Source organism: Manis pentadactyla, chromosome 8 (genome assembly GCF_030020395.1).
Source record: "Manis pentadactyla isolate mManPen7 chromosome 8, mManPen7.hap1, whole genome shotgun sequence".
In the NCBI taxonomy this organism is placed as follows: Eukaryota; Metazoa; Chordata; class Mammalia; order Pholidota; family Manidae; genus Manis; species Manis pentadactyla.
Genome location: NC_080026.1, coordinates 124,624,641 through 124,650,925, shown reverse-complemented (window position 1 = coordinate 124,650,925; position 26,285 = coordinate 124,624,641). Strand labels below are relative to the sequence as shown.

The following is a 26,285-nucleotide window of genomic DNA, read 5'->3' as shown; positions in this document are numbered from 1 at the left end:
ACCCCAAGAGCATTCCACTGTCATTCTTTGGTTTCATTGAATCCATAGTGAACTTGTCCAGGGCTGAAACCCATTGGCAAGGTACCACCCTACCTGAAGTCAGTCTGTTTAATCTCTATTACCTTGTTTTCTTTTCTGTGTAGCAGGTAGCATATTAAATTGGTTTTTTTAGTTGTTTGCTTTGTAATTGCCCTTCTCTTAGAATTTAAGGTTCATGAATTCAGTAATCTTTCTGTTTTTCCCATTTCCTAGAACAGTGCCTGGCACACAGTAGATGACTAATATATATTTGTTGAATGACTGACTACATCACACTGCCAGTCAATAGATAAAACAGGTAAATCAATGAAAAGTGTTATATCCATGTTATTTGGAAATACAGAGATAAATTAAGAGAAACAACATCTGAAACATTCTTAAATGGTTACTTCTGGGGACTAAGGCTGAAGTGGGAACATGGCATGATGTTGCTTTTATTATAAATCCTTTAATACTGTTTGATTTTTTTAACTTGTGCATATATCACTTTGGAAAATATCAAATTTCAAAATAACTCAGTAAAACACTGTGCAATTGAAATTGAAGCGATGTGGTAGAAGAATGCTTAATGACGTGGAAAAAATATCTACAAAATGAAAATAAAAACAGTAGGTTACATAACATGTCAGAATGTAAAGCAGAACCCATTTTTGTATATGTGTGAAGCACATGTGGGTTAAAATGATGCTATATTATAGTCAGTGTATATGACAAATTCCTAACTTTAGATATAAATGGGTATTCAATTTTTATTAATAGACTCCTTTTTCCTGATTAACAATGTTGAATGAGTGTTTAAAGACTGGGTTTGAAGGAACCCTGTGTTGTCTTCCTTCCCAGGGCTTGACCAAGCCCTTCCTATAGGCCATTTAATAATGGGGTTTATCTTTATCTTATGGGCAGTGAGGAGCCACTGAAGTAAGTGAAGCAGACAGTGTGGTAAGATTGCTTTAGGGTTTCTCTCCCTAAACTGTGGAAATGTTTTGAGAGGCAAGCCCTGAATCAGAAGCAAGAGTTAGGAAGCAGTTAGGCAACAAGGCAGGAAACGCTGGGTTCCTGAAGCAGGAAAGCAGCGGCAGGGTTAGAGCGAAGGGGGCAGGGTCAGAAACGACGCGACAGTGTCAGCCGGACTAGTGGAGAGGCTGTGTGTCCGCAACTGTAAGCTCCGTGAGGATGAGGACCTCTTTGATGTCATTTACTGTTCCATCCCAGGTGTACCCAGCACAGTTTCTGATGCATGTTGACACTCAGTAAATATCTGTGATCTGAAGAAGAGGAAAGAATCAGGATGGCTGCCCAGAAGCCTGCCCGGGTTACGTGGGTGAAGGATGGGCTGTTCGCTGAGTGGTAACGTGAATGGCAGGCAGCGGGGCAGAGGGAGACGGGTGAGTAGTCTGGACTCGTGGGGTTGTGGATCCCCAGGGCTCTTTCACACGAAGGCAGTCAGTGGGCAGTGGGAACACCAGGGCGGCAAGACCTCGGATTGAGATAGATTTGACGGTCACCAGCGTAAAGATGGTACCTTGGGTAGGAGAGGGAATAACATTTCATTAGGAGAGCAGGACAGACCGTCTGAACACCTCCCAGAGTCAAGGATGGGGGCCTGGAGGAGAATAAAAGGGAGCTCCCAGAGAGGTAGGAGGGGAAAACTGGGTCACAAAAGGAGGGAGAGAGTTGGCAGTGAGGAAAGCGGCCGGTAGAGCATTAAGGTCACTTCTGAAAAACACCTATTGTATTTAGAACAGAGACAAAAAGGTTGTTGATGATGATCCCTGGGAGAGCTTTAGAATATACAGGGGAACTGGAGGCAGGGGACCGTTTTACTTTGCTAAGGAGACTGATGGAGTGATTTACCACCTTTCCCTCCCTTTTAGTTCTTCCCCTTTAATTTTACTGCATCTCTGAACTTATACCCTATACCCGCTGCTCAGTTGTCACTTTCTTATCCAGGTTCCCATGACTAGCTTGGCAGCAGGGAAGTTTTTCCACGTGGTCGCGCTGGTAATCAGTGCACTCCTGGTGAGCTGACGTGGACTTGTTTGTGGTGGTTCAGGAAGTGGCTCCTACAACACTGGGCCTCCAAATACTGGGCCTTTCCTACTTAATGAGGACATCCATAGTTTCTGTGTGTCTTTTTTTTCTATCTTTCCTAAAATAAACATGCAGACACACACACATACACACACACACACACACACACACACACACACACACACACACAATTCAGAAAAGGATAGATTTTATGACATTAAAAATTATGTCACCTTCACAGTCTTGATTATTGATTGGCATTTGGGTTGTGTCAAATTTTCTTGGGAAAGGATATTTCCAGCACATGGTTATTTTCTGAATACAGCTTTTTTCCCCCCTTTCTTCCCTCAAGCCATTATTTTTCTTTCTATCACAGCTCCATAAGATTTTTCCTTTTCCTTTATAATTAACCAGCCCTATTTCTTGCTCCTACTTAAACACTGCAAAATCTCTCTCTTTCATCTTCCCATCTTGCATTTCATGATTTTTCTCTTTGTAATAACTCTTGGAAGCAATAAGTGATTTGGCAAATTACAGAGGAATATTAAGGGCATGATTGCTTTGTGATAGAGTATACTGTGTTCAAACAAAATGTTTCTAATTTTTGTTTTGTCATCAAAACATTCAAGAAAGCACCTTTACTGGGCACATTCTAGGTGGTGGGTACCACATATGCCCCTGAAGATATCAAATGCAAATACAGTCCCTAGCAGCTATTCGCAGCTAACAGGTTTGTAAGTGAGAAACCTCAAGCAGCCACTGATACTGACAGGAGGTTTGGGGGATAGGATGAGAGGAGATTAGTCCCCACACTTGGAAAACCTTGCGATAAAGCTCTGACAACATTCTACAGGGGATGCTGCTCCCTCCCACACCAGCCCAGACAGGAGCAGATAAAGTGATGGATGGCAGGTCTTGAGTAACTTTGAGAGATGAATGTGAGTGGGTGACGCCCCACCCCCATCCCCCGCTCCACTATGTCTCTTTGATGATGACAACCTTTTGATTGGAAATCCCACCACCCAGAGGAAGAGGGGAATTTTTCCAGTTCTAATTAAATGTGGTGAAATTAGCCAAGTGAGCTGGGAACACTAACACAGCTTCATGACGTTCCAAGAGGTGAGGGGGGGTTAGCTCTGCGAAAAAAGCCATCAGTATCGTCATAAACCTGTGATTAATTTAGGACTCTGAGAAGAGATATTGCTTACACAGTAGGTGCAGTAATGAAAATTTTTGGTTTAGGGTCTGGAGACTATAGTTCAGGCCTGGTTCTGCCACTAGTTTTGTGATTGGCAAACTGATTCACTTTCCTGAATTACTGAAACTAGGTCTCAGTTTCCTCTACTACAGTGAGAGAGCTGATTGATCTCTAGGTCATACCTCAATAATTCTGTGAGTCTTAGCTCAGTTGCTTTTTTTTTTTTTAAAGTGTTTCAGGCTTTTCCAGGGCTTGGACATGATGGTGTTTATCAAACTAATTATCACAGCGGCTATGTCCTATAACATGAAAATATGTCAGATGATAAAATGCTTTGAGCCAATTTACTTTGATTAGTACTCAATATTTATTTAATTTTTCTAGTATATGAACAGCAAAAATTCTGCCAGCTTAGGTTTGGGGCCTTGGAGGTAGAGCAATGACCCATTCAGTACCTCATTGTGATATTAACTGAAAAACAGTTCTATCAATTGTAAAATGAGGCCATCAACAGCAACAGAGCAGCCTGACAGGTAGTGAATCAAACAGTGAGTGAGCAGAGCAGGTTCATTCGTTAGCATTCTCAGGGTAGAGCAAACACACCAGAGCGAACTAAGCCACAGGTGTAGATTATTCATTTTGATAAACAACATGTTGATACAAATAATTGGTAGGACCTATAAATTACATCAATTGCCAAACAATGGCTTATAGTTCAGAACCACAGTTCCCAGATTTACCTAGTGATGCAATGCTTTGGCAGGCTTTGGCAGATCTGCGGCACCCCTGGGTGACTCCGTGGGTTAATGCTATACTGCAGCGTCTGCTCCCCTTCTGCACATAGAATAAATGAATGGTCCAAGAGGTATCAATGAAGAGGATCTATTTGAAGGTCTGAGGTGGCACTGGGGTGAACTAGAAGTTGAAATATAGAGTAGTTGAGGGAGGCTGAGGAAGACCTGCTCATTTCTCGTTCATAGGAGAGAACTTTTGCATCCCATTTCCTTCCATGTATTCAGGATTCCCTCTCTAGGTTTAAGACAGCCAGATTCCCGGATGGAAATGGGCTCATTCCCTACAAGGCAAAGTAAGATGGAGGTTTGGCTCCTAATAGGAGTGCAAGAGGACACAGCTGTTTTGGAGAAAAGAGGAGCTTTTTAAAGTTTCATTTGCTTCTCTCTCTCTCTCTGCAGACCTCTTTATTAGCCACAGTGAGGATGGATACAAACACTACCAGGATTCAAACCCCACTGTTAGTCATGCAGCCGTTCTTGCAACTCCTTTCCTCCCAACCCTACAGCTAAATGTTCAAAAGACAATAAGCATTTCCCTCTGTTTATCCTAACGGGGTCCATGGAAACATTTTTCTCATCATTTCCTGGCTTGGTGAGAGAGGATATTGTCAACCAGCTGCCATTTTACTGATCAGATTATAGTGTCAAGACTAACAGCAGGGCAGCTGGTTTGCTTCACCGATAAAAGAATGAAAGACCTTGCTTGTAAATAGCTATGTCTGTATTAGCAGCCTCTTAAATTAGCGCTGCTCCCCTCACATTCCCCAACTGTTACTTCAGAAGTTCTGCTCCATTCCTGAGTTGTGAGTTACCGAGGCGACCTCATCTCGCTGATAGTCCTGCAGGTTTTCATTGTGGCATGTGGCATGTCTTGGTTAGCACCTGTGTGTGATGCCTTTGAATCTGGTGGGATGTGTGGCTCTGTTGACAGTTCTATGCCTGTTCCTAATAGTGTGTGTGTGTGTAGTGGGGTGGGGGAGGAATGTTCCCTTGCTGGGATCTGAGCTACTGAAGTTCTCCACCGCTTTACATCTTGCCCTTCACAATCACCTTAAAAATAAGAAAAGTAATCGATTCTCAACCAATGCCAAGACTCCGGAGATCGTGGCCTTTTGGCTTTTCTGAAGTTCTGACTCTCACCTCTGAGTTCTGCTGGCAGTTGTTACTCACTTACTGCATCTTCTAAAAATAGTCACCTGACAGACTTTGCAACAGCTTCTGGAAAAGGAGTTTGGATGAGAGGAGAAAAGAAGATAGTGCTTAAATGAACCACAAAAGAAGGGGAAAGGGGAGGGAGAGAAGAGGAAGGGGAGCAGGGAGAGGGACACTGGAAGGAGGAGGAAGAGAAGGCAACCAGAGGATGAAATGAGGCCACTTTTTGAAACAAAGCATTTGCCTTCATCTCTTCCCGAGGTATCCAGAAACTTCCCACTGTGGAATGTTTGGGTCACTTGCAGAAGGGCTTTTTAGCTCCTCATGGGTAGCCTTCTGAACTTACACTGAAATTACTCCAGATGACAGCTTAATAGGTGGGTGGGAACAGCTGAAGCAGCCCTGCTCTGCGCTCGGGGTTCTCAGAGGCCCATCTGGGGGCCTTTCTCATCATAATCACCTAAGGCAAATGCCTGGACCTAAATCAGTATCTCCAGTGGTGGGGTTTGGGTATTTGCAATCTTCAGGGCTTTTCACTTTGTATTTAAGAAGTAAGGGCCCCAGATGATTCTTAATGTCAACAAAAATTTGTGACTCACTGCTTTAATCCATAGGACTCAGAGCTCCGCTTTTCTCCCTGTAAAAGATAAATTTTAACAGTATTTTAGCACTGGAATCCTCAGCCAAGAAATGTGGGTGTTGCCTAGCTCTAAGCATCTTGAAACATTAAAAAAATATGTGTGTACAAATATTGAAAGAGAAAAGAGTTGCCACATTGCTATGACACAGTAGCTATCGTAAAAGATGCCAGCATTAATAGGTCACTTTGAAGAATATGCATTAGGATCCTCATCGGCTGGTGGCTTAAGAATGTAAGTATATATAAAGAAAAAGATGACTCACTGCAAGCACGGTTTGAATAGGAAGTGGCTTTGTCAGGGATCTCTCAGCAGACTGTCCTGCAGTGGATTTCTAGCACAGATGACCTCTGTCCACACTGGAAACATGCTCCACTGCTTTGGAGGGCACAGGGCTCATTACCCAACAGGTTTTGGGTAGTGGGGCCAGGAAAGGCAGCTGACTTTTAATTGTACTGTACTAACATCTGAGGCAGAAAAACATCGGGATCTAGCATCTAGCCAGATGGCTGGCTTATCCCACAATGCAAACCCACGCTGCCGAGTTTTCTCCGCTGTGGGCTCAATATGCAGAAGCTTCCGGAAGATGATCATAAATGACCCACAGAGGGGAGGGGGAGTAAGGATCATGGGGAGAGGACCATCTAGCTAACGGTGTGGTGAAAGATAAAACATGGAGGGCACCCAAAACCTGGTATCTGAGAATAACCCGAGGCAACAAACAAATGAGCGACAAACAAAAAATCCCTTTGCTTTCCATTTTATATTCCATGTTGACCCATCTGTTAACTGCATTTTTCTTGGACAGGAGTAGAATGGAGAGACTCCTATATGTATTTAGATGTAAACCTATCAAATCATTAAACTGAAATTTATCAAAAATGGCATCTTTTTAAATAAACAACGAGACTGAAGAACATTTCAAGAAGAAAATGGTCAGCACTGGTTCATTTCTGGTATCTGACATTAAAGTTTTTGGATGGTCAATATTCCATGAACAGGGGATTAAATGAACATTTCGTGGAACAATGAACTGGATAGAAAATAGTGCTGTGTTTTATTTGTAAAGGTTTATGTTGACAAATTTGGGAGTTTTCGATTTTTACTCAATCCTAATAGGTTTGGACAAATACTGCCTCTTTGCTTTTATGGAAGACCTACATTAGTACCGTTTTTGCTGACCAAATCCAAAGAGCATTTTTGCTTTCACAAAAAAAAGCCCCCAAGTGAGAAGAGCCTTCAGCTGTCGTGGGTTTTGCAGCGAGCGCACCGAGGCCCCCCACGCCCTGAGTGGGGAGCCGCCCCGCCCAGCTCCTATCCTGGGGGCCTCACTCAGCATCTCAGCACCAAGTCGCCACAGCTGTGAACTGGGTCTGGGAGCCTCTGCACTTTATCTTCACTTATTTTGTGCATTCGTTAGCAAGTCGCATCCTAAGGTATCAGAAAAGCCTGAGAGAGGTTATGTTTGGGGTCTGGGAGGGATCAAAAAATTTCCCATATAAATTAATGGTAGTTGCTTCTTCACTTAACGCCATTGCAGTTTATGAAAAATTTCATAGAACTCTCTACTTTTGGATAGTGGAGGGAACCTATATGTAAAACATTTACGACAACTTTGAAGAAAACTAAATATGCAGCCAGTAATTGGCACAGGACCCCAAGTTATAATACATACCCACTGATTTCTTACTACTCATGCTGATCACTCTTCACTCACTCTGGGAAGGAAATACACAGATAAGGAATATAAATCAATGATGTCTGTAAAACATTATCAAAAGGGATGCAAAAGGAGAAAATGACCACAATGAATGGAAAAGATGGAAAACTTTGTCATAAAATAGTTATTCAATTTCAGAGCTATTAACTACATAACAGGAAATCACTGCTTAAGATTTGTAATATTCTTTACTACATAAAGTTTTTATTTATTTATTTATTTTATTTTCCTATGCTATTAGGCTCTAAAGTTACTGATTATTTGTTACTTTTGTATTTTGGAAAATACAAATATATTTTATACACATATAATTTTATACAAATATACATGTGTATATTGTACAAATATATAATTATGTTTGCATATATTTATACAAAATAAAATATATTTGTATTTTCAAATATCATCACTCATTTGGATTTTTCATCCAAGAACTTATTTGAAGCATTCTTTAGCTCATTTATATTTTCAACCTGTACTTCCTGGTAGGGTGAGGAATGCCTTGATTCTATAGGTGTTTGGAAATGTGTTCATCTTGCATTCACTTCTTTAAAATTACATTTTCAAAATGTCACTAGTGCTCTCAGTCTCTACCCAAGCTCGGTGACTTAGAGCCCCCTCTTTCCAAAGGACATTACAAGGAGAGGCAGAGAGGCACTTTGTACTCCTGGAAAAGGGGATGGCAAAGGAGCAGACACAAGGGGAGGGACACTACCCAGATCCAAACAAAAACAGCCTCTGATGACTAGCTGCAGTCTGGCCTCCTTAGAAAGGGAATCAAAGTTGCATGGAAAAATCTAAAGAAAGGAGGTTAGCATAGTCCTGGAGTCAAACAGCCTGGGTGGGAATTCTTGCCCTTACTAGCATATCATTTAATCTAACCAAGCCTCAGTTCCTTCTGCTGCAAAGTGGCTAATATTTAGTCCTCACTTCGAGGGGTGACTATGAATAGTAAATGAGAAGATGCAAGCCTGCTAGGCGCTTAGCACTCCCTAGAGGCTGTTTGCTGGGGCCTTCAGCAGGCTAGAATGTTGCTCTGTTACCTCTAAGCTTGCTTCTGGAGGAATCCTGGTGTGGCAGCCTCCCAGGCCTTTCAGATGAAGCTTTGACCCCCCCCTCCAGTGGATCTTGGAGTACATTACAGTTCGTACAGAATTTAGAGTGCATTTTTTAATTTTCATGGCATCTGTTTCAGTTGCAGTAGTTGGAGCTCACCTTTCAGAAAACTCCAATTACAACTTCCTGTAGTCCCCTAATGATTTAAGCATGGTTTCATTATTCCCTTGCCTACACTGAAACTTTTCTGTTTTCATCCTGGCCACTCTCAGAAGTCAGCAAGCTCTTCTGCCGTCTGTCCTTATTAGCTTGGCGTTTGGCTTCTGGAAAAACTGAGCATGATGAACAAACGGAGAGATTTCAGTTCTAAATTACTTATAAAATTTTAGGACTAATTCTAGTGCAGATGGCTGGGAGGTCATTAACATTTGCAGTTTTCTATTCATAAAAGAATCATCCATCTATCCCCAAACTTTGACTGAGTTCCCAGTTCTTCTGGTTTGGGTTTATTTTATCTGAGGACAAAATCCATGGGCCTGAGCTCATTTGCATGTTAGCTTTAGACGGTCATTCCATCTACATCTGAGATTTAGCTTTTTTGCACAGTTAGCTTTTGGCTCCTAAAACCCATTACTGGGGATGAGCACAGTCCCCAGACTGGAGAAACTAAGTCTTCTTGTCCCCCAAGAACATAACCATATTAGCTGTTCAGCTAACATTCCTTGGCTGGGCGTGCACTAACACACGCATGCTGGGTCTTTGCTAGGGGGATATGACTTCCAGTTCTCATTGTCTTACTATCTTTCCTACCCCAGATATTTCTTGTCATGAACAGAGTCACATAGCTGAAACTGATATTTCACAGTGCAAACTTCAAGGGAAGCTCGGGTGGAGACTGAGAGCACTAGTGACATTTTGAAGATGTAATTTTAAAGAAGTGAATGCAAGATGAACAAATTTCCGAACACCTATAGAATCAAGGCATTCCTCACCCTACCAGGAAGTACAGGTTGATGCTTGAAATCACTACTTCTTTACATGAGAATTACTCACACAGATGTCCTTCTGTTCTTAACCACAGGTGGATTGGAATCCAATAAAAGTGACATGCTTCCTATATACCTTAGAATGAGGAAGTAGAGAGGGAACTTCACTTAGAGCAGTTGAGTCTTCCCTGCGATGACAGGAACAAGTGTGGCTGTTCTGTATTTTAAAAGCTAAGGTTGAATCCTGTAGCATCCTTTCTACAGTTTTGTTCTGATTCCAAATTCTGACTGTACAAATGAAAGCCAAGCCCTTCTTGGATGAAAACAAATGGTGGACAGTAATCTCCCTACCGCTTGTCTAGTGCTCTGTTTTTTAAGAATCCCTGTCCCACTCATCTCACTTACCCAAACTCTGACTAAAATGTGCAGATGCCATGAAAGCACTTAGTGAGAGCTCCGGTAAATTAGTGTGTTCCCTTCCAACAACCAGGTCCGGACAAGCTGGGGAAGCTCGTGGAGGCAGGCTGCGGTGGAAGGATCCTCCTACATTTTTTTCCGTGTCCTTATTTTCTCCCCAAATGCCACTACTTCTGCTTTTGTGTGCTCCTCAGACTTGTAACCTGGTGTCCTTCCATCATAGAGGACCTGCAGGGAGCTGGGGGGCAGAGATGGACTCCACACCTCTTAGTCCTTCTCAATGGCAGCCTTCTTCATTGGGTTTTCTAGGAGCCTTTCAACGCTTCTTACTAATTCATGCAATGACTCAGGGAGTTAGGAGTCCTAGGTTTACATTCTCGTTCTGCTACTGAGTTACCTCGGGCAAGTCTTTTGACTTTCTGGGGTCTTTTCACCTCACTGTGTAGATGAGCATGTTAGATCAGACGGTCTCACACATGCCTTCCAAATCCAGCACTCTATGTCTTACAAAGACACTTTAAGTGGCTGCTACGAATGAGACATACAGGAGACTGTGAGGAGGGATACCCGAAGGGACAGCCCTTCAGTAACTGTAGGGCAGTTGGGGCCTGAAGGCACACAAACAAGAGTCAGGTTTATCAGTCCAGGGCTATATGTTGTGAAATGTCCAAGCAGCTGACTGTTGAGGCTCACAATTTTGATTGCAAAGCTTGAAAATAATACTGAATACAGTTTGTAAACAAATCTGTGAGCTCTTGGGAGGCCAAATATCATCAACAGTCTTTTGCAATTTGTTGGAGTAGAGACAGACATCTGCAAATTGTGGGTATTTATACAGATGAAATGCAATACTCTAAGGGGATTAGACTGCGTCTCAGTTAAAATGCAATGTCCAGTTACCATATTATAAATTTAATTCCAACCACAATCTTTATTAAGCCTTTTGGGGCAAGAGGACTAGATGATATAAACATTTTAAAACTTGGCTGCTTTCCAGAAGCTAGTGCTCTAAAATACATCAGTTCTCTTTCCAGTGGCTGAGAAAAGATATCCTATTTTAGTCACATTTAAGTAACTTTAATTGAACTATCCACTCCTTATTAGTTAGTTCTTGAGACAGTAAGAAAAAAAATCAACCCATGTACAGGTATTTAGAAGACTGGCTACATTTCTGGTGCATATTCTTAACCATACTTGATAACAAATCAGGGTCTTCATGAGGCCACAGCCCTTAGTGTAAGGCTGTGTACATGGATGGCCTCAAAAAATTACTGCTGAGGGATTGACCTTGAAATTCCCATATAAAACCAACTTTAATTAAATAAAATAATTAACACTGTAAACTCAAAAATTTTATAAATGGTTTGCATTTCCATTATTTTTCCTTACAAATGAGGAAACTGAGGCTCATAGAGATTAACCTGCCCAAGATCATATTGTCAGGGCATCAGAATTCCTCTACCTCTAATTTAAAATCCTGTGGTTCTTTCTGGAGTCTTGACAGTTTAGAATATAGATAAATGCAGACATATAGATAGCTAGCTAGCTATATCTCCCAATAACTTTGCATATTTTGGAGGCAAAGAAGTCCTTGAGAAAGAAAAACTTTTTAATCTAGGATTTTTCCCTCCCTATCTCTTCTCCCATTTTCCAGGCATTCACAAACCTTACCTCGCTTGCACTGAGCTTTCCAAACGTCCACCCAAGTATAGGTTTCAGAAAAAGCCAAATAACATAGCCTTGAGAATCATTTTGAAGAAGTTCTTCTGTCCTAACAAATTCCTCTTGGTGCCCAGTGTGCATTGGCTGAGCTTCTGAACCCAGGCTGGCATCAGGCCTGGTTTTTTTTATTTCCCTCTACTGCTACCTGCTGGTAGCAGAGCTGCAATGGCGTCTTCCAGAACACAGACCATGTGATGATTCATGTTTTCTAGGGTCAGATTCTCTGTTCAGACCTAAATCAATGATTCCCAACTCTGGCCGCAGGTTAGAATCATACGGGATGCTTCCAAAATTATTGATGCTCAAGCTCCACACTGAGATTCTGATTCAGTTTGGTCTGGAGAGGAACCCATGCATTTGATGTTTTTTGGAAAGCTCACCAGAGAATTCTATTCAGCCATGATAGAGCACCACTGACTCAATTAATCAAATCTCACTAGTACAGATAATAAGGAGGTTAATGTAACCATGAAAAATATGCATTCAATTTTGTCACATCTATACCAGTTCTCCAATTTATTTCATACTTGTAATACAACTCATTTCAACTCTATGGGATTTTTATGGATTAAGAATAATTGAAAAAAAAAAAAAAGAATAATTGAAATCAATTATTTTCTCTGCAAATTTTCAGGATTTTCCTCATGACTAAACAGGAATCCAGCCTAAACTACATCAGCTTTATTATTTCATCACATTTCATATTTTAAGCTATTATATAAACAAATACTAAAAGTAAAATGGGTGATGAAAAATGTATAATTCAGAAAGAGGTAGGCTTGCATTTCAAATTAATGTTCCTGTAAACTTAGCATTCCTTTACCACATGAGTTCATGTTAGAACTAAGAAATCAGAGGCTTTCTTACTATTTTAGGCAGGCAGATTGAAAAGGCAATTTATTTGAGACTGAATTTTCTTTCTGTTCAGTCATGAAGAAAACTGAAAATCTGCAGAAAGAAAAGATAATACAAGCTTTAAACACACACACGCTCACCACATACATCATGTGTAGAGCCTCTATATTTTCATAAATTACATGTAAGTGGAAATAAGGTTTGATTTTCTTGGAAGTGAATTTGACATATAATCCAAGAACATCTATTAGAATAAGTGAATGTTTATTCAGGAGTTCCGTAGGCCTGCAGATCAGGAAGTGTCCCCTCAACCCTAGCCAACCCCAGTCTCAAACAACCCAAAAGAACGTGTGGCATGCTTATTCTATAGATCTTCATTCTTGTTGGGATGCTTTATATCTTGTTGGCACAGAATGTCAGGAAGTGTTAGGACAACCTGTACCTGCAACACCTTAACCCCTCAACCTGCTGGACTCCCTGTGTTAGGGAAACCACAGCGTGGGCATTTTCTCCTTTACTGTGTGAACTTTCTGGAAAAAAACCAAAACCAACCAACAAAAAACCCCCTTGGCATCTTTGGACCTTTAGACCTTTTCTTAGTTTTAAAAACATTAAGAACATATAAAAATTCACAACTTGTAAAGGAGTGTTTTTCCAGTCTGATGGGAGAGAATTGTCTCGGTTAGCTTCCACGGCAATTTCCACCGGGAAAAAAATTTTTTTTTATGTAATGGGACATAAGTCATTCCTTAACAAGATGAATCTGAAATTTTCACAGAAACTTAAAAGATTTCCAATAAATACAGCTCTTACAAAAAAACAAGGAAATGTGAAGGGCAGAGTCAATTCAGTTGTTTATAGTCTTACTGCCTGATTTCAACCTGATTTAAGTTCTGAAAATATTGTGCAATTATTTATTTTCATAGCTGAAGAGATGAGTTACAAAATGAGGGAGATGTGATCTTGGAATAATTTGAAAACAACTCACCAGCCCAGTCGCTCACCCTTGTTTCATCTCGAGGATTAGATTATAGTCCTGTGAGTTTCCTGATATTATTGTTTTGGATGTAGCCAAGATTCCAATTCTGATCATTCCAAACAGATCTAGGGGAGGTAATGTGATTTTAAAATATCTGTTAAAATCACTTTGTACATGGAAGGAAATAATTTCAATGCCCTTTGGTATTGAAAAGCAGACAGCCAGTTCTAAATTCCTGAGATCAGTGTCAATATCAACCAAAATGCTATCACTAAGGTGAATTGTTCCGCCTGGTTCTATTTAAAATGAAATGGGGGTACTCACAGAGATCCAGTCCACTTGATTCAAACGTCATCAAATTGCTTGTGAAGGAAGGCTCGTTATTTGGAGGGTAGATGTAGGTTTAAAATGAGGAGGGGGATGAGGACCCCATGAACTTATCACTTACCTAAAGTTTCACAGTGAGTGACTGGTGAAGGTCAGACCGACTCTGGACGTTTTCTTGTTCACCAACACCCCACTGCCTTGGGAATCCCACTGTTGGATTCACTGACAACATTACCCCCTTTTAATTCTTTTGATAAATGCAAGCGTCTGCAAATTTTTAACTGATTTCTTGTTTTTCCCAAAGGTGCACTTCATCATTTGAATGTTAAATTCCAGAACTCTTTATATCCAAAAGATGTTGCTAGGAAATATCTGATCCATTCCAACTACCTTGAAAAAATGAAGCAAAATTATGCAGTGAAAAATACTCAAGGCCTTTACAAGGCTATATATGTGGGCTTGCTACCTCTCAGGGCAAAAACAAGTTATTCAAGAGATTACGTTTGTCAGAGGGGAAAGCCAAGATTTTGCTGGCAGCCGAAACCATGATCCAGCAAGACCCAAGATGTTATTAGGAATAACAGCAAATTCACAAAAGCATTTTGATATTGTCAGCATGTTAAGCCTATTTGAAAATTTTAAATGATTAATTTAAAATATATGTATTCAATCAGTAGCATAGGTATACTTCATTTTAGGTCAGAACACTATTAAATTTTTTAGTAAGGATATAATTAAATAGTAAGCCGCTTGCATACTATTTAGAAGAGGTTATTTTCAATTCAGATGTTGGCCGATAAAAATTCTCCCCATCTATAATTGGCAGAAAATACATAGTATCTGTTAATTTTGTATGGAAAACACATCTATTATTATAATTCCTATGCTGGAGGTGATGAATTTACCAGAATGTAAGTTTTGTGAGAACAGAGATTTTTGTTTCTTTTGTTTATTGCTATAGCTCTGGTGCCCTGAATAGTACCTGGGATGTAATAGGTGCTGGAAATATTTTTTGAATACATGCTATTCTTAAACAGATACAAATTGGTCAGCAAGTAGCCAGGACTGGAAATTTGGAGGATTTACCAAGATTAAAGAGCATTTAATATTTGAATCTCATTCCCACTTTCAAGTTGAGGCTGGTCATGAATTTGAAGATAAGGAAGAGATTTTGGCTTTGACATTGATTTGTGTTTTCCAAATCGTCAGCCCATGTGTTGCAGCCACATGTTCACCCTGACAGTTTGCAATGCCAGAGATGGCAATAGAGAGAAGTGTTATGTTTCATCCATCTGCATATGTTCAGGGTGTCTTGCACAGGGTAGTTATTCAATACACGTTATTTATAGAGTTGCATTGGACTATGGAACTTAAATTTTAAGTGTAGCTTTCTATTTTTCTTGGCAAAGGTTAATCTGGGAAAGAATCAACATAAGGACTGACACATATTGTTTTTTAGTTCTGCCACAATGATTAAGTTTGGTTTTACTTCCAGACCTGAAATGAAAAGCAGTTGCCATATGGGAGAATGCTGCACAAACCCTTTCCACCTGCTGGTCGTTATCAAATAAAGTGCTATCTGCATTATTTTTCATGTGGTGGTTCTAGTGGACTTACGTTATAGGAAGATACTTTAGTTAAGCATTTCAATATGAGGCCCCACCAAGGGCCAGGTAGGTTGACACCGATTGGCTAAGCTTGCTCAATGGACTAACCAGGACTAACCACCTAACCAGGACCCATGCCCAGCTGGGGAGACTACATGGCGAGTTTTCACATGAGGGCACCAGGGGGAGTTGGGCACTCAGGAGAGGTGACAGCCAGTGTACTTCCCACCTCCTCACCACACCTACTTCTGCCCCTGCATATTCTCAGAGGGAGTGCAGATCATTGTTAAAGGCCGACTTCCAACAATTTTTACTTCCTTTCCAAATGGTCATCTTCACATCTAGAGCCATGAGATCAGGAATTTCCCATCTGAGAAGAGTTGTTATTTCTGGGTATTCATTCTGGTTTTATAAAGCTGGCATCTTGAGAAAGTCAGTTCAGGGTGTAACAGTAGAAACTTAGCCTAATGGTCACCGGATTTCCAAGTGATTGCCTCCTACCATGCGCTCTGGGTCCAGACTCCCTCCCAGAGCTGGGGACCAGCCTTGGAAGCACATTTCTGCCGTGAAGGTGGGTGAAGGGGCCGAGTGAGTCTTTGCTACTGCAAGTGAATAAAAGCGGGTGTGAATGCTTCCTTCTGAGGTGGTCATCTAAAGAATGGTTCTTTCTGAAAAGGGCCAATAAGCAAAGGTTTGATTTGCAGCCAGAATACTTCTTAACCCTGAAGACACATAGTCATGGCTTTTGGTTTTTCCATTTTGTGCAGGGCAGTGAGAAAGTGACTTCTTACATCATGTCATTTCTATACTAGAGATCTAGCTTTAAATTCTTAAACTGCTTGGAGTATAAGGACTAAAAAATATGTAATAGAACCAGAACCTCTAACCTAGAAATTCTTTGACACAGTATAGAAAGAATATATTAAAGAGCTTAAAGACAAGAGCAGAGAGTTAAGGGCCTCAAAGAAAGAGACAGAGGGGAAAACATCAATAGGTACATGAGATATGAGTCTTGAAATTATAACAATAATAAAAAAACTTAGTGCCCTTGGTTAAACATAGTGAAATAATAACAAATGGTAATCCCAGGGATGACAGAAAATTAGATTATCATATGTCAAAAAAAACTGGCTTTCCATATTCCCCTCCCAAGCTTCTCCAACGTGCACCAACTTTCCTACTTAGTCAGGAGCATGGAGTCAGACTCTGGGGTCTACAACTTAATAACTATGTGGCCCTGGGTAAATAACTTCACCTCTCACCTCTCTGCTCCTTAGTTTTCCCACCAGTAGAATGGGGATAATCAAGCAGCTAAGCTCAGAAGACTGTTGTCAGGACTAAATGAAATAATGCTTACAAAATGCTTGGCACACTTTCAGCTGTAGAGTAAACACACAATAAATGATAGTTTTGTTATCTTTATATGCAGTGGCCTTTTCACTGTCATCATTTTAAACTCTCTCCCTTTGCTCAGTCTGCTCTCTCCCTCCTCTTTCCAAACATTATTTATTCCTCCTATTCCCCATTTAGTCCTAGTCTATTCTAAGGGGCCTTGGGCCTTAGCTTGTATGCATGTTCTCTTCTTCTGAATTCCTGCATCATTTATTGTTTGGTAGATTCTAGCACTTAAATACATTCTTTATTAAGTTTTGCAATACTTGTTTCATGGTAATTAGTCATATCTCCCTGCATAGATTTAGAATAGGACTGAGGGTTGAAAGTGTTCCCTAAAAGATTAGATTATCATATGTCAAAAAAAGGTAATATTATTCCTATTTTACAGATGCAGTAACTGAGGCCCAAGAGGTCAATGAATGTTCGAGGCCAAGATCAAACAGCAACTAAATGACAGCTCAGTTGGACTCCAAATACCATGCCTCATATGGACACATGGGCTTCAGAGCCAGGCCGACCTGAGTTTGAATCTGTGACCTTGGGACAATTACCCTCTCTGAGCTTCATTTCCCTCATCTATAAAATGAAGGGTTTCATCTGTAAAATGATAGCAATTACCTTGACATGTTGTTTAGAAGATAAAATGGAATAATGTACATAAAGCCCCCTGTGTGGTGCCTACATTGTTGAATAGATGCTCAAACAAATTGGACCCAGCCTTTTCCTTTCTACATTCAGACTTACAAGGCATCTGCTGTAGCTTTTAAACTCTGTGCCTGTATACAGCAGCACTGGTAAAAAAATCAACACACTTTTTTATTGACTCAGGGGCAAAGTGGAGGAATTAGGGTAATGACAAATATTAGGACTCTATTGTCCCAAGACTCTCCAAACTGTACAGCCCTAAGAATTCGTCTTTGTAACTAAAACCAAGTGGAGGTTTGCCATACTGTGGGTATTGTAGCTGCATTTCAGGGAAGGCTGTGCATTATGAGATGTTAACATCATATTTCACTTCAATTTGCTATGCATCTATTATTCTGAGCACTCTTAAAACCTAACAATACATAAGTGACCAAGCTATGGCTTTGCTTGCAAACAATCCATGGACTTGTGTGAGATAACAAATATATTGTATTATATTAAAAGTGCTCATGGCACTGTGATTTGTTTCACTCTTATTTTCCCCTAATTCCTATATCACAGGGAATCAGTCAAGCAATTCAGATAGAGTTTTAATGATCTGGATCGTCATCTATGCTTTCAAATGCAGCAAATTGGGAGAGAAAGACTGTGGGGGTGGGGGAAGACTGTGGATGTGAAAACACTCTGAAGATAATGAATAATGTGCAAAGGCCTAAGACAACATAAGACCATATGAAGAGAAGCATCTTTCCTGAACTGAGGGTGACACTACTATCAACTCTATTTATATAGCTCAGTAAATAAATAGTGCATTAAAAATGTTCACAGCACTGCCTAATAAATCCACAGCCCAGCTCAAGTGTGGCTTACGTAAGCTGAGAGGAATCCTGGCAGAGCAATTTGCAATTTCACCCACTTTGTTTGGAAGTGTGAGATATTAATTAAAAGAAAAGCTGGATTACAGCATCTAGGCTGATTTGAGCTGGCAGCATCTTGTCAGCCATCTGTAATTGGTTAAGACCAATTTCTCCGTAAATCTCCCTCTTCTTGAGTTCAAGCCCTTAGCTCATTGCTAGAGCTTCTGATCTCCTAGCTGGGCTCTCAAGATTTGGTCATTGTTGAGGTTTCGTGAAGACCTTTTTACATGGTGTTAAATTTTGTGTGACATTTTTGTGGCAACATAATGGGATTGCAAGACAGTTTTTCAGAAACAGGGTCAGATTTGCACATCAGGCAAGAAACATTTGATCAAGGTTTTACCTTCCTTTGGAACACAAGAAATCCTGCCAGTCCTAAATATGACTGAGCAAAAATAGCAAGTATGTTTTCTCAGCAGTTCCTATAAGACTGGCTTATAGGAGTTCCCTTTATAGTAGGGAATATAATTTCTGGCCACTTTAGCCAATATCAATAGCTACTTAGTGTAGGGAATATTGAAGTTCCTATGGCCAGGATCCTCACCTGAACCTAAACTACCTGATGATGTAACTGGACTGCTGCTAGGCCACTGCTTCCACACCTGTAGGCAATAAGTTATTATTGACTGAGTCACTATATAAAGAGCTCTGCCCAGGGCTCTGGGCGGAGGCAGAGACAAGGAGGATTACAGACCTGCAGACTGTTGGATGCGGATGTAATTCTAGTCCTCAACCTGTCAACAGGAGAACAAGCCAGGTAATAAACCCTTTTACCCCAGAATGTTCCACTGTCATTCCTCAGTCTCATTGAATCCATAGTGAACTTGCCTGGGGCTGAAATCCATTGGCAATACACTTAGCTATTGAAAAGTTGAGAAATATGTTATTTGTCTTGGATGATTCATTGGTATCTGTCCTCTCTTTCTGTAGCCTAGCTCTGTATATCCTGCCCTTCTAGGCACTGAATGCTGTCTTGTCTTTTCTTGCCATCCTTCTATCTAAAGTAAGACTAGTATAGTCATTTATACCTTGGTATAAATGAACCCTTACATCGGCTCCATGGTCCTTGTGGTACTTTTATTTTAAGATTTGATGGTAGTAAGAATATCACCTATAAAGGAGTTAAAAATTATGGTTAATCAGTCAATCAACTGTTGTTTACACAGGGACACTCTTACCATCTTCACATGAAGTAATGTTTAAGAAAAGGCTGCTTAACCAGTCCTGGGGAAGGCTGCTCCTGCCTTTGCTCCTCATCAAGTATAAATGAGGCCTATCCCTGCGGTGCAGGAACGCCTTGATATCCAACATCTCTACCCTAGTTCAGAGTGTATGACTGAATTTTTTGTTTTATGTGTTTTACTGATATCATTTACATACCATAAAATTTACCTTTTATAGTTTACATATCATAATTTACCTTTTAAAGGTGTTAAATTCAGTGGTTTTTAATATATCCACAGAGTCATACAACCATCAGTACTATGCAATTTTGAAACATTTTCACCGCCCCAAAAAGAAACCCTATATCCATGGCAGTCACTCCCATTTTCCCTTCCCCCTTCCTTTGGCAACCATTAATCTACTTTCTATCTGTATGAATTTGCCTCTTTTCTGGATGTTTCAGAACAGAATCAAATGACATGTGACCTTTTAAGTCTGGTTTCTTTCACTTAGCACTGATTTCAAGGTTCATCCATGCTGTAGCCTGTCTCAGCACTTCATTCTTTTTTGTGGCTCAATGATACTCCATTGTATGGACATAACACATTTCACTTATCTGTATTTCAATTGATGGACATTGCCACTTGTTGACTATTTTAAATAATGCTGCTATGAATATTCATGTACAAGTTTTTGTGTGAACATATATTTCAATTCCACTTGGGAAATGTTTACCCCTAAGCAATTTTTAGGCTATCACCTTCCTGAGGTAATATATTTTATTTGTGTTAATATCACCAGTGCTTGGCATAGTGCCCTAAACCCAAAAGGTGCTCAAAAAGTGCTGATGGTGACAATTCAAAGGGTTTGAATTACTTGAGGATTAAGGAATTCTACAGGTCTTTGAGAACATCTTTGGACCTGCCAATTATATTGTGATCGCTATGCATTGGGGGTTGGCCTGTTCTAGAAGATCAAGCGAATTGTATTAACTCTTCCAGATGTAAAATTCAGACCCCTATACACTGCAAAAAAATAAATAATTATTATAAATATATAAAAGTCACCTTTCCTATGAAGCTTTCCCAAACCAACTAAATAGGATTAGTCTTCAAGTCTTTAACACTGAATTTGAACTTTAACAAAGGACTTAGGATATCTGGACTTGCCTTGTAGTTATCTATGTACCTGATTGTATTAACCCCACTTGATGATAAGGTTTGCAAAGTCAAGGGTTCTTTATTTCTTACTTCCTGTCCAAAGGACCAGCCTCATATTAGCCTTTGTCACTGAAGCACTGCATTAACTGCTTGTTAACTTGAATGTTAAATGAAGCCAGATGGACACCTTAAAGAAGGGATTGCAAAACATGCTAACCAGTCATAAGAGGCTCCTCCAGAGAATTTCCTGGTCCCTGGAACAAATGGTGTGGACTTTTATGGTTCTCCTGGGCAAGAGGTCCAGAAGATGAATGGATTTTATCGAAATCGGAGCTGTATGAAAAAGCTGAGTCATTTCACACATTCCTGGTTTCACTTGGAAAGCACGCTCCATGCTCGCTTCTGTCTGCATCACTGCCGTTTGTGGATTATCTTCTTCCAGACCTCAAGTCACCTCCTCCTCCTGCACAAAGTTTTCAGTGTGACAGCAAATTTGGCTTGTGGCCTCCAAAGCCAACCTGTCTGGTTTAAATTCTGGTATTGTCATGTACAGGTCAGAGCCTAGAGCGAGTGATTCAGTTCTCTGTGCTTTAGTTTCCCCATCCAAAATGTGGAGTGGGTGATAGTCCTGGTTTTACAAGGCTGGAGTAGGATTCAGTAGCATGTACTCACTGAATAGTAGTCCTGATTAACACCCCATTCCCCCATGATTTCTTTCCTCTCTGAACTCCTCTATCACCACACAGTTTGGTAGCTGATTGTTCTCTAATTTTACTTAGGGAGTAACTTTACTTGGCCACCCTTTTTCTGGTGGTCTCACCTATTTAGAACACGCTTGAGAATCAAGAGACTCGCAAATGACAGTACCACCAACACCACTATCAAAATAAGGGACCACCCCAAATCAATGCCACCAAACCCCTGCACTAAACACTAATGAGCTTTAGTCATAAACTCTCCTCTGCCCACAATCAGAGCCCATGAACTCTTAGTGTACGTGCACGTAAACAAACTATCATCTGCTTTCCCAGCTCACAGCATAAACAAAAGCAGTCCAGGATCATTTGGAATAGGGGAAATAGTCTCCCTATCTCAGCACTCCTTAGGAAATAGTTAGGGTGTGGTGAAGAAATAATGTCCATGACCATGACCTTGAGTAGAAAGAGTTTAAAAAGGCAAGAAAGTGTTAACAAATTTTAGAAAGATTATGATTAACGTACTCCCTAAATTAAATTTATAGAATAGTGCCTACTCAAATGACATCAGGTAAACAGAAGACCACAGTATGGTCATTTTTCTCTTTATCACCATGTCACAAGCTCTTGGTAAAGATTTTTAGATCTTGTATTTCTACAACAGCTGTCCCAGTCAATAGTGACTTCTTCAAAACACCTGTTAATTGTTGAGAAAACAGCTTACACTAAAAACGTACATATATTGGCTTTTAAATTGATTAGATCTGACCTCGTACCCAAAAAGAAATGCCATCAGAATCATTGCTGTGAATATTTTATTTGAATAATCAAATAGAATAATGCTTATGAATTAGTATTTAATCCCAAATTTAGTGATTCCTTCTTTCAATATGTGTTTATTGAGTACCTGTCATGAGTGATGCATTGTATTACATGCCAGGAATGTGGTGGCGAGCAAGGCATATGTGAATTGTTCCCCTTATGGGGGTCTCACATTCCAGAGCAGTGCTGTCCACTAGAACTGTCTGTGATGAGGAAAGTATTCTATAGCTGTTCTGTCCAGTACCTCAGCCTCTTGTCGTATGGGGCTGCTGAACCCTTCAAATGTGTCTAATGCAATTGAAATGCCAAATTTTAAATTTTATTTAATTTGAATTAGTTTGAATTTTAAGTCACATGTGTTTAGTGGCTACTGAAGGGAGCTTGCAGCTCCAGAGTCCAGTAGTATGAGTGCAAAGTTCAAGTAAAACCCTTAGTTTTCCAGAACAACCTACCCAGACTTGAGAATGATTCCCAAGATTCTTCCTGATCCTTGACCATTAGACAAAGATTTCATGAACACTAACATTTTCAAGAGCATTTTCCAATAAAACACATTTCTTGCATATCTGTAAATTCAACTTCGCTAAAGAACTGAGTTAATCCAGGTTCTGAATCTGAAAGCCCTCTCCCTGGGGACTGTTTATGATACTTTAAATTCTCCTTATCATCCCAAGGGAAAGTCACTTGGCATAAGCCCTGAAGAGAAAGAGTTGGAGAGGACATTGTGGTTTTTCAGCTTCTTAGAATTATTAATAATTAATAATTATGATCACATTTATAAATTATATTATATATTTACATTTATAATTAAAAATAATTAATATATTATTCCCTACCTGTCTTCTTTTTCTCAGTCTCTCTCTCATTTTAGCTCTCTCTTTGCACACACATATACATATGCACATACACACACATGTACATATATGTAAGCATACAGTGGTTCATTCTCTACGTAATGATGAATGCCTTTCTGGAATGTATGATGATATGTCAGCAGCTTCAAGTCAGGATGGATATATCTGGCCCAGCACATTCATTGCATATCTTACCAGCTGCTATTTAGATTTCATTCTGAATATTTCACATCCTCAGCAGGGAGAACAAAATGGAAAGCTATAGACTCCCTCTGAGGCATATTCTAGAGGCATTGGAAGAGGGGGCTGCTGGGGAGTAGCACCTGCCAGTGTCCTGCTGAAAAGTAGCGCAGGTGCACAAAAGGTGTTGATCTGGGAGCCGGGGTGGCCCCGGGAAGCCTCTTCACATTTCTGGGCTCTGGTTTCTTCTCCAGCAAGACTGAAGAGCTGCAGCACATTCAAGCGTGGTTGTGAGGGCCAAGAATGGCTTCTAATCCGTTCTCATCATCTCCTTCCCTCCAGGAACATGCCCAGAGCAGGGCCATCCCTTGCAGGGACAGCTGGGTCCATCACTCTTACCCTGTGAGTGACGCTCCCAGTCTGCCTGCAGCAGAATTCCCCGGAGCGGTCAATAGAATGCAGATTCTGCTGCAGCAGGATATTCTGGAAGTAGGAAAGGGCCAGGCGCTGGCTTGCTGCCCTCGCTGTGGAGTGCTGGGAGGAGCATGCACTGGGGGCCGGGAGTTCTGGGTTCCCCTCCCAGCACTTTTGTGAGCCATGTAAAGGATGAACTCCTATCAATGAGGAGGCTGAAGGGTCAGGTGGCTGCAGTTTGTCCATCTCTCTCATTTTAGCTTTTATTGGCCCTGTGATGTAGGCTTATGAACAAAAGAGGGAAGGATTTGGGGCTTCAAAGCCATATATCTGCCCACATTGTTGGTTTCCAGACAGTTTTACCTAGATGGCTTCTAATTTGCCTTCAGTGAGGTGGTTTACTTTCTTACTTCTGGAGGTTTAAAAAAATATATATGTGTATACATATATATATAATGTATATAAAAATATACATGAATATATTTATAACATAAATACATTAATTTTCCACACTTGTATTTATTTTTCATTATAAAAGTGACATACTGCAAAAAAAAGAAAGGAATTCAAACATTACAGAAATGTCTCTCATGGTCAACCCTGATCATGCTTCTCAGGGATGATTCTATTAATAATTCGATGTATGTTTTTCTAGACTTAATAAAAAGTATTGTCAGCAGCATAATTAACATTTATTGAGTGCTTAGTATATATCAAGCATAGGTGCCAGGGGACTGACAAACATCATCCATTTAAACCTTTAACAACCCAGTGAAGTAAGGCATTTCTCTCCCTAATCACGGTTGGGGAAATTTTATAAAAATGGATACTTACACACAAATAATTTATTTCCACAAAAATGGAATGATTTTATACCTCCTATCACTTGCTTTTTTTCATTCACAGTATGTTGTGAACATCGTTCCGTAACCATATATGCAGAACTTTTAGCATTTGGAGACTGTTCAGTTTTATGAAGTCATCATAATTAATCAATCCTCAAAGAATTTTTCTATTATTACAAATGATGCTGCAGTGCTACAGTAAACATTTGAAAAAAATATGTCTTTGTGTACCGTGTATTTCTGTAGGATAAATTTCTAGAAGTAGAAACACTAGGTCAAAATGCCTATCTCAAATCATTATGTTGTACACCTTAAACCAATATGCCACATGTCAATTCCATCTCAATAAAGCTGGGAAAAAAAGCAGTCAACTCCAGTCCAGTGTGAAAAAGAAACAGTAGGTCAAATGAGAAATTGTTATACTTTCGGCATAAGCTAGGTAGCAGAAAATGAACTGTTTTTGAATGTTTCTTCAAATATAGTTGGTCGTTTGTGCTGAAAGCCTTTTCAAATCCAAACTCAAACACAAAATGAAGATCAGGCTGTCTGTTTCTCAGAGCTGGTTTTATTTATTTATCAGAATAAAGTTGATATGCAATATTGGTTGCAGATATACAACATGGTGACTTGATAATAATATACACTACTAGATGCTTACCACAAACAGAGCGGGTTTTAGATTCTTGGTTCTGTCACTAAACAGCTATGAAATTGGGTGTCATAAAGGAAATGTATTATTGAACATTTGAGGCCTTGATTTTTCTCCCCACACAAAATAACAACAGGTTAAGATATATTCTCTGAAGCCCGTGTTTGCATTAACATTCATGGATTTTGATTAGTCCTTTAGTTGTCTGCCTTCGTTTCTGTATTTATGAAAAAATGATTTGATTTTGGGGGCCTTCCAGGATCTGTTAGTTAGTACATCAACCATTCAAACTTAGAACTGCTAAGTAGTTCTCTTATTACTTGCAGAGCAAACAAATCTTTGCTGGATATGACCTAAAACTGCTTCTACTAAAATAGTTCCTGGGTCTTTAAGAAAACAAGGTAATTATTGAACCCAAGAGGCCACTCTGTCTCAGCGTTCTGGACTATGCGCAGGATGTGTTTGGGAAGGCTGACACGGTATCACATCTCTCTCAGGAATCTTGCCTTCCTGGAATGAGTATTTCCAATTGGACAGTCCCAAACAAAGGCGGGTTGTGTGCAGTACGACTTCACAGAACACACTGTTTTATCTGAGGAACTTACCCATCTCTGTCTGTGGTGTCTGGGCAAAGTCTGAGATAATAAGGCCTTATATTGTCACAGTGTTCCATAATCATTAACCCACCTGGGCCTCTTAATATCCTCAATTCAATAGGCAGAGCGAATAGTTTAGATGCAGATGCAGAAATTCAGAGAGGTGCACTGACTTGCTCCTATCACACAGCAGCGAGTAGCAGAGTCCAGTACAGAGTCCAGGGCCCAGCCTGGCTCTGCTGAGGTGGGTCCTGCATTGCTACCTTCCAGCTCCTTTCAGCTGACCCTCCTGAATGGCCAGACTCCTCTTCAGTGTCCTCTGCAGTCCAGACTTATCCAGGTATAAAGGTACAACACCTTGGTATTTTAAGGGGCACCTACAGGCTATGGTATGGTATTTCTCTGAATTTGGGATCCGGCCAATGGTT

At 40.2% G+C, this 26,285-nt stretch overlaps 1 long non-coding RNA gene across 1 annotated transcript in view; it reads left to right on the top strand.

Annotated features, from left to right (window-relative positions):
- Window positions 1-415: 415 nt before the first annotated feature.
- LOC130684657 (uncharacterized) overlaps window positions 416-26,285 on the top strand; it is a 79,498-nt gene continuing 53,628 nt past the window's right edge. Inside the window, exon 1 of the long non-coding RNA XR_008999025.1 lies at window positions 416-1,424. This is a non-coding gene — a long non-coding RNA (uncharacterized LOC130684657). The remainder of the gene's footprint in view (window positions 1,425-26,285) is intronic.